The sequence below is a fragment of the Tachyglossus aculeatus genome, chromosome X1, assembly GCF_015852505.1.
Source record: "Tachyglossus aculeatus isolate mTacAcu1 chromosome X1, mTacAcu1.pri, whole genome shotgun sequence".
Lineage (NCBI taxonomy): Eukaryota > Metazoa > Chordata > Mammalia > Monotremata > Tachyglossidae > Tachyglossus > Tachyglossus aculeatus.
Genome location: NC_052101.1, coordinates 28,131,165 through 28,140,837, shown reverse-complemented (window position 1 = coordinate 28,140,837; position 9,673 = coordinate 28,131,165). Strand labels below are relative to the sequence as shown.

The following is a 9,673-nucleotide window of genomic DNA, read 5'->3' as shown; positions in this document are numbered from 1 at the left end:
ATTTTTTCATTAACCAGTTAATGAACTTTTGAAAATTAGAGCATTGCTTCCTCTGAGCAGGGATAGCTTTTGACATGGAAAGACAAAAAAAGAATATTTGAAATGCGTTTTCAATCAGTCTTGCATTTTAACAGGAGTTAGAGCTATATCCAATCTGGAAGGGCAAATTGCTTATTTTGTTCTGTGACCCCAGAGAGATGATCTTGGGATATATTTATCATAGAAGCATATGAAGAAAAATGACATCTCGGTCTAGCCTGATTTATGCATTATGAATCTGGCTTTCTAGAATTTTTCCAAAATGAAAAATGAGGTCTGTGAAGTTTTCCCAAATATTTTCCACATAGTAAATGCAATAAATTAAAAACACAGTTATCTTTAAAATATGCAACTAATGTTAATTTAAAATCAGTTTGGAAAAGGATGATCAGTTATCTTTTTTTAGATCATTGTTCATTTGTGTCCTCTGTTTTATATATTTAAGAACTTAACACAGTTAAGGGCCTTCAGCAAATGCTAAGCAATACCTTTATAGGGATTCCTTTTCAGCCCTCTAATATATAGCAACATTATTAGGTGCCAACTTTTCCTTTTGAGTGTGGGCATAAATAGCAAAAAAAAGTTTGAGATAAATATCACTCGGTCTCAGGGATAGTTAGGAAAGAAGGGAGTTAGGGGTGAAGGTAAAATAAGGCTTTGGTTGCATCCGACATTGAGTTACAGAATCTCCTCAGTTTCCCTCAGGCCTAATTCTAAACCTACATCTGTCATCCAGTGGAGTAGAACAGTGCACACCTGCAAAAATGGGCCAGGGAAGGCAAGTATAAAAAGATGAGTGAGTATAGCCATTATGGCAGGACTAAATATAGAAAAAGCATATGCAGAAAAACTACTGTTGCAGAGAGAAATGGAAATGGAACAGCAAAATGGAATCATAAAAAAAAGGGAACATACCAGAGGATTTTGTTTTGTTTAGTTTTAATTCCTCCTCCCAATGTTTCAGTGAAAATGTAGTCTTCTTAATAGTTCTGGACTGAAAATCAGGAAGGAATTGCTATTGAAACCCTAAACCTCACTGAAAAAAATCAAAATGTGTATGGCTAAGTATGCTATTATAAACATATGTGTAATGTGAAGCTTTAAAAAGAGGAGAATGCTGATCCACTCAATATTTTTCAACACCAAAGGGAACAAAGATTGCTGATTGACAACTCGAGGCAATACAACAGTTTCCCTCCCCCACCATGATGTTTTGAGAAAATTGCTACATGGAGCATTCTCTGTTCTGATTCGTAAGAAATAAATATGAGCAAAATAAAAATATGAAATATGCGGTTGCACAGCCCTGATTCTAGAATGCCACAGAGGAAGTGATTTTCCAGTTTTCTCTGGTATGTGAAGCACAATTCTAGAATATGTTACACTCTCTTTTTTAAATAGGGGAGATGAGTGAAATCAAACAGACATTATTAAGGAAAAATAATCAAGTTATTATACACAAGGGGATGTTAATTCTAAGGTTTAAAATAAATTGAAGTCCCAGGGATCAAGTAGGAAACTACATCATGCAAGACAGCATGACTTTTGGTAGGTACCCTGAGTTGGTATAAATGTGGCATTAAACATAATGGAAATACCATATGCCTAGGAGTCAAGGGATATAAGGGTCCTAATCCCAGCTCTGCCACTTGCCTGCTCTGTGTCTCTTAACTTCTCTGTGCCTCAGTTTTCTCGTCTGTAAAATGGGGATGAAGATACCTGTTCTCCCTCCTCTTTAATAATAATAATGATGGCATTTATTAAGTGCTTGCTATGTGCAAAGCACTGTTCTTAGTGCTAGGGAGGTTACAAGGTGATCAGGTTGCCCCACGGGGGTGCTCACAGTCTTAATCCTCATTCTACAGATGAGGAAAATGATACACAGAGAAGTGAAGTGACTTGCCCAAAGTCACACAGCTGACAATTGGCAGAGCGGGGATTTGAACCCATGAGCTTCTGACTCCAAAGCCCGGGCTCTTTCCACTGAGCCACACTGCTTCTCTAACACGCTGCTTCTCTTGGCTTCTTCTTTAGACTGTTAGCCCCTCGTGGGGCAGGGATTGTGTTGGACCCGATTAATTTATACCTACCCCAGTGCTTCTCAATACAGTGCTCGGCACATAGTAAGCCCTTAAACAACACCACAGTTATTATTAATACCAAGTTGAGGTTTAGTAAATCTGCAACCTTTGTGTACTAGTATCTTCAAATCAATCAATCAGTGCTACTTATTGAGTGTTTACTATGGTCAGAACACTTGGGAGGGTACAACAGAGTTTGTGGACATGTCCCCCGCCAACAAGCAGCTCACATTCTAAGGGGGAGACAGACATTAAACAAAATTGAAAATATGTACATTTTTTGATGGCATTTATTAAGTGCTTACTATGTGCAGAGCACTGTTCTAAGCTCTGGGGAGGTTACAAGGTGATCAGGTTGTCCCACAGGGGGCTCACAGTCTTAATCCCCATTTTACAGATGCGGTAACTGAGGCACAGAGAAGTTAAGTGACTTGCCCATCTGTAAAATGGGGATTAAGACTGTGAGCGCCTTGTGGGATAAACTGATAACCTTGTATCTACCCCAGTGCATAGAACAGTGGTTGGCACATAATAAGTGCTTAACAAATACCATTATTATTATTATTATTATTACTACTAATAATACTAATAATAATAAATAGAAGAACAAGGCACAGTGGGCAGGTTACCTTGGAAGGAATTAAGAGAACAAGCTGGGGTTTTAGTGCAATACTGGAGTGACTGGGTACAAGGAGGAGAGCTGATTAATTGCATTAAAAACCATTGACAAGAGTTTCTGCTTGATGTTGAAAAGATTGGGCAACAATGAGAGGATCTTAAGGAATGACAAATAGGACTTTGTTGCCCTTTACAATCAAAATAATCATTGTGATACTTGTTAAGTGCTTACTGTACACTAAGCACTGGGGTAGATACAAGATAATTAGATTGGACACAGTCCCTGTCCCAAGTGGGGCGCACAGGTATTTAGGCAGTATTTCTCAACCCAGGGTCCTTGAACAATAAAGCCACTGATTCTCTGACCTATTTTGACTGTGAGCCCCATGCAATATGTAGAGAGTACCTCATGATGAAATTGTGCCTACTCCAAGTCTTGGTGCAGTGCATGGAACACAGTAAGTCCTAAATAAATACCACAAATGTCATTTTAAAAATAAACAAGTGTTTATTTACTGTTCAAAATCAACCATAGATATATATGAAATTTTTTGTCATAGTCTATTGCCCGTATGAAAGTTGTATTGTTGCTTTCTCAAAAACTAATTTAAATGATAAAGCAGGACTTTCTGTTTCACAACTCTAAGAAAGTTTATTCTCAGTTTATTTTCATAGCTTCCCTTTAATGGTACAGACTAAATTTTCTCCGCTATACTGCTGTGACCCAAATCTTACTCAGACAATACTGTTAGAGAAACTACATCTGGATCTTTAGATGATTTATTTTCTCATTAGAACATTTCCTCGGCTCTTCTTTACCATTCAGATTCCTTCAATAACCACAATACAACCTTGAAATTTTGAATATTATTCATAGAACTTTAAGGATCCTGGGATTTTCTGTTTACTCTGAACTGTGCTTTAATCATCACTACCATTTCCACTGAGATTGCTAATACATTGGTGCCAATGGCAATTTTGAAATTTAGCTGGGTGAATTGAAACCCCAACCTCATTTCCCACGGGCAGACAAGAGATTCAAATGTTAACTGCTTTCAGACCCAGATTCAAAGTCATGACTGAAAAGGGAAAAGCACCGTCTCATAGAGTCAATACCTTAATCTTGTTGCCGGGCTGTTGCTTAATTTTTATTTATTTATTTTACACACTTGAATTCTTCACTGAGTTCTGCTAAACTGACAGGATAGGACCCCTTTTCATTTATTAATTTCCTTTATAAGATGTGCTGGTGGTTTTAGCTGGTTTTCCAGAATTCTCTCTCTTTACCAGTAACTAATTGGATGGATATTTTAAAATTAAAATGAGAAATCATTAGAATTACAGTACGATAAAGGGATGACTAGATCAAGCTCAAATGAGTACCTGAATGTGTCATGCTTCTGGGAAAGATTCACACAAAGATTTAAACCCTGACAATAAGTTTTGAGAAAGCAGAGCCCATTAGTGGGAATCGGTAGCTGGAACGCTACCCGTAAAACCAGAAACCTTTGCACATTTAAGGCTGAGGTTCAAATATGCCAAGATCTTTAGGAAGTAAATTTCACTGCTATCTTCAATGCAGTAAGGGAAATGGGATGTGCCTTCAGTGAGTTTTTAGAAAGTGACTCTCAATGCAGAAGGAAACTGCCGCAAATTGAAGAGTGAACTACTACTACCCTTGATGGTAATTGTTAAATACTTACTATGAGTTAAACACTGTTCTGGGGTAGAAACGAGTTAATCGGGTTGGGCACAGTCCCTGTCCCACATGGGGCTCACACTCTCAACCCCCATTTTACAGATGAGGAAACTGAGGCCCAGAGAAGTTCAGTGACTTGCCTAAAGTCACACAATAGGTGTGCGGCAGAGCTGGGATTAAAACTCAGGTCCTTCTGATTCCCAGGCCCACTGTTTGCACACTGACCAGATGATTTGGAGAGTAAAGGATTGGACAGAAGTACTATGTGTTGACAATTAAATCTAAAAACCAATTTCAGCTTCATTCTCTATTCAAAGCAATTGAAATCCATTCTCCCAACCATAGAGGAATCCTGTCTATCCAGTCTGTTGTATTGTACTCTCCCAAGCACTTAGTACAGTGCTCTAAAAACAATACGTGCTCAATTAATAAAAATTGATTGATTGATTGACTAGAAATAGGGTGAATTTCTTCGAGGCTTCAAGAAGACTGCAGCACCAAATGGGAGAAACAAAAGCAAGTGCCAAACATTCAAATAGCATGTGAGAATATATAAATATAGATACATGTATATGTATATACAGATACATGTTTTCTCACATTGTTTCCACACATTTTAGGATATAATACTGAGCTTTCTCATGCACCTCTCCTGATTGGCTATGGAAGCTCGTGACCAACAACCACAGCTAAGCGTGGCTCAGTGGGAAGAGTCCGGGCTTGTGAGCCAGAGGTCATGGGTTCGAATCCCGGCTCCAGCACTTGTCAACTGTGTGACCTTGGGTAAGTCACTTAACTTCTCTGAGCCTCAGTTCCCTCATCTGTAAAATGGGGATTAAGACTGTGAGCCCCACGTGGGACAACCTGATCACCTTGTATCCCCCCCCCCAGTGCTTAGAACAGTGCTTTGCACATAGTAAGCGCTTAATAAATGCCATCATTATTATTATTATTATTAATTGACAGACATCTGGTTCCTGGGCTGTGGCATTTGAATGACAGCTCAGTTCTGTGACCCTCTCCTGCAATAAGAAATTTACAGCACCCACATTAGTTACCTTATCTGTAAGATGGGGATAAATGCCTGCCCTTCCTCCCTCTAAGAGCCCTATGTGGAACAGGGATTGTGTCCAACCTACTTATATTGTCCCAACCCCCTGCCTTAATACAGTGCCTTGCACATAGTGAGGACGTAAAAAATAGTACTAGGGTCACCTCCCCAGAGACCATCTATTTACCCACAGTTTTTGTGAAGCTGGAAAGGTGATTGAGTGTAACTCCACTCAGCCTCACCCTGTTGCCATGAGAAGCAGGATACAATGGGGAGATTGGGAATAAGGTCCTTGTATGCACGTTTGAGGGATGGAGCTTGGCTGGTAATAATAATAATAATAATAATAATATTAATAATGATGGCATTTATTAAGCACTTACTATGTGCAAAGCACTGTTCTAAGCGCTGGGGAGTTTACAAGGTGATCAGGTTGTCCCACGGGGGGCTCACAGTCTTAATCCCCATTTTACAGATGAGGGAACTGAGGCCCAGAGAAGTGAAATGACTTGCCCAAAGTCACACAGCTGACAAGTGGTGGAGCCGGGATTTGAACCGTTGACCTCTGACTCCAAAGCCCGGGCTCTTTCCACTGAGCCACGGTGGTTTGGAGGGACACTCTGTGCGAGAAGACAATGAAAGGACATGAAGAAAGGGGTTGAAATGAGCTTGAAATACGTATCCTCAAACCTCCCTATCAACCAGAAGGGATTGTGTCACAAGCATGGGGGACTCAACAGGCAGATTTTCCCCTTAATCAGATAAACTCTAGGTGTGGAAAGCACTCAAATGACAGATTTGGCCATGATTCAGACTGCGTGGGGGAACCAGACAGGGGAGAGTCAGTAAAGTAGTCTCCAAGTGTTGCATGTAGAATAATTGTACCACCAAATGTCAGTTCTTTTTCTGGAAAATAAAAAATACAGCAGTTTTTTTAGCAATAATAATTATGGTATTTGCTAAATACTATGTGCCAAGCACTATATTTACCACTGGGATAGATAGAAAGATAATCATATAGGATATAGTCCTTGTCCTACATGGGACTTACAGGCAAAATGGGAGGGAGAAGAGGCTTTAAATCTCCACTTTACAAATGAGGAACTGAAGCACAGAAAAGTAAGTGACTTGCCCAAAGTCTCACAAAGCAGACAAGTGGCAGAGCTGGGATTAGAACTCTCCAACCCATTCTCTTTCTACTGAGCTATACTGCTCCTCATTCTCTTAATAATCCACTAGCATTACAGAATTATAAAATTGCTCTTTTAACATTTACTCATATTGTATGCATTCTCCTTTAACAGAACTGTTCTGCCTTAGAAGTACAGTCAGTATCTGCTTTGGAAAAGCTCCATTAAGAGTCAGTGGTTTAAAGTTGAAAATGACCATTTCTACCATTATTAATCATATTTATTGAGCACTTACTGGGTTCATAGTACTGTACTAAGCGCTTGGGAGAGTACAATATGGTCATAGTCTCTGCCCACAGCGAGCTCACAGTCTAGAGGGACGAACTCACTACATCCTTGATAAAATTTGAACAGTGCATTGGTTTCACGTACTCAAATTTATTAATTAAAATGATATAATATAACATAGTTTTTAAGCCACAAGACACATGGGAAAAAATGTTCACAAATTGTGGCATCATCATTATTACTCTCATTATTTATTAAGTGGACTCTGTTAATAATAATAATAATAATTATGGTATTTGTTAAGCGCTTACCATGTGCCAAGCACTGTTCTAAGCACCGGGGTAAATACAAGGTACTCAGGTTGTCCCGCGTGGGGCTCACAGTCTTAATCCTCATTTTACAGATGAGGTAACTGAGGCACAGAGAAGTTAAGTGACTTGCCCAAGGTCACACAGCAGACAAGTGGCAGAGGTGGGATTAGAACCCACATCCTCTGACTCCCAAGCCTGGGCTCTTTAGGATAAGCAGTGTGGCTCAGTGGAAAGAGCAAGGGCTTTGGAGTCAGAGATCATGGGTTCACATCCCAGCTCTGCCAACTGTCAGCTGTGTGACTTTGGGCAAATCACCTAACTTCTCTGTGCTTCAGATACTTTATCTGTAAAATGGGGATTAAGACTGTGAGCCCCACATGGGACAACCTGATCACCTTGTAACCTCCCCAGTGCTTAGAACAGTGCCTTGCACATAGTAAGCACTCAATAAATGCCATTATTATTATTATTATTATTTCCCCTAGCTACGCTGCTTCTCATGCCAAGGCAAGCCCAGCACTCTGAGCAGGAGAAAAAAAACAACATGAAAATTTGAATATTTGATTTTTCTTTAAATGACAAATTATAATGTGTTTTAATATGGCTACCCTGTGGGTTGGAATATTATTGTATTTTATTACTACCATTGCATTTGGTAACTGCTTACTTGTGCAAAGTGTGTTTTCAGAATTTAGGGAAGGTACAAGGACGATAATTCACACGGTCTATTACTCTGTGAGGCATCTGAGTCTAAAAGGAGAAGGATGGGGATAGACACGCAGGAAGGAGTAGTATAATAAAACAGAAGCAACAAATTAAAACAAGTACACAACCAAAACAGTGTGAGGATATCATCTTCCATCCTATCTTCCACCTCCTCTCTTTCCCTCTCCATACCTTTCTTTCCCTCTTCCTCTCCACTTTTCTCCCACAGCAACATAATAATAGTAATGATGGTATTTGTTTAGTGCTTACTATGTGCAAAGCACTGTAGTAAACTCTGGAATGGGTACAAGATAATCAGGTTGTACACAGCCCCTGTTCCACATGATGATGATGGCATTTGCTAAGTGCTTACTATGTGCAAAACGCTGTTCTAAGTGCTGGGGGGAATACAAGGTAATCAGGTTGTCCCTCATGGGGCTCACAGTCTTAATCCCCATTTTTACAGATGACGTGACTGAGGCCCAGAGACGTTAAGTGACTTGCCCAAAGTCACACAGCTGACAAGTGGTGGAGCTGGAATTAGAACCAACGACCTCTGGCTCCCAAGCCCGGGCTCTTTCCACTGAGCCTGGACTCACAGTATAAGGGGAAGGTACAGGTATTTAATACCCATTTCATCTTGTTTTATGCTGTTGAGTCATCTCTGACCCATAGTGACTCCATGGACACCTCTCTCTCTGAATGTTACACCTCCATCTGCAATCATTCTGGTAGTATACCCATAGTATACCTGTATATATGTATATATGTATATATATTTGTACATATTTATTACTCTATTTATTTATTTATTTATTTTACTTGTACATATCTATCCTATTTATTTTATTTCGTTAGTATGTTTGGTTTTGTTCTCTGTCTCCCCCTTTTAGACTGTGAGCCCATTGTTGGGTAGGGACTGTCTCTATATGTTGCCAATTTGTACTTCCCAAGCGCTTAGTGCAGTGCTCTGCACATAGTAAGCGCTCAATAAATACGATTGATTGATTGATTGATTGATTGATAGAGTTTTCTAGGTAAAAATGCAGACGTGGTTTGCCATTGCCGCCTTCTGTGCAGTAAATATAAATTTTCACTCTTGACTCTCTTCCATGCCACTGCTGCCCAGCACAGGTGAGTTTTCACTTGTAGCAGATTTCCTTCCACTCGCTAGCCACTTTCCAAGCTAGGAATGGAATGGGTAAGCCTCTGCTTGATTCTCTCCTCCCATAATCAAGACTGGTAGAGTACTGGAAACACCCCAGGCATGGTCCTGAGAGGGGAATCCCCATTTTACAGATGAAGAAAATGAAACACAAATATTTGAAATGACTTGCCCAGGTCACGGGTTCAAATCCTGGCTCCACCACTTGAAGGGCTTCCCTTCAAAGCCCTACTGAGAGCTCACCTCCTCCAGGAAGCCTTCCCAGACTGAGCCCCCTTCTTCCTCTCCCTCTCTTCCCCCTCTCCATTCCCCCCGCCTTACCTCCTTCCCCTCCCCACAGCACCTGTATATATGCATATATGTTTGTACTTATTTATTACTCTATTTTATTTGTATTTATTTATTCTATTTATTTTGTTTTGTTAATATGTTTTGTTTTGTTGTCTGTCTTCCCCTTCTAGACTGTGAGCCTGCTGTTGGGTAGGGACCGTCTCTATATGTTGCCAACTTGTACTTCCCAAGCACTTAGTACCCTGCTCTGCACACAGTAAGTGCTTAATAAATACGATTGAATGAATGAATGAAT

General features: G+C 40.0%; 1 non-coding gene across 1 annotated transcript; it reads right to left on the bottom strand.

Moving 5' to 3' along the window:
* Positions 1–9,066: 9,066 nt before the first annotated feature.
* LOC119920619 lies at positions 9,067–9,205 on the bottom strand. Its single transcript, XR_005448349.1, has one exon. It is a non-coding gene; the product is annotated as a small nucleolar RNA SNORA7 (small nucleolar RNA).
* Between the last annotated feature and the right edge of the window lie 468 nt (positions 9,206–9,673).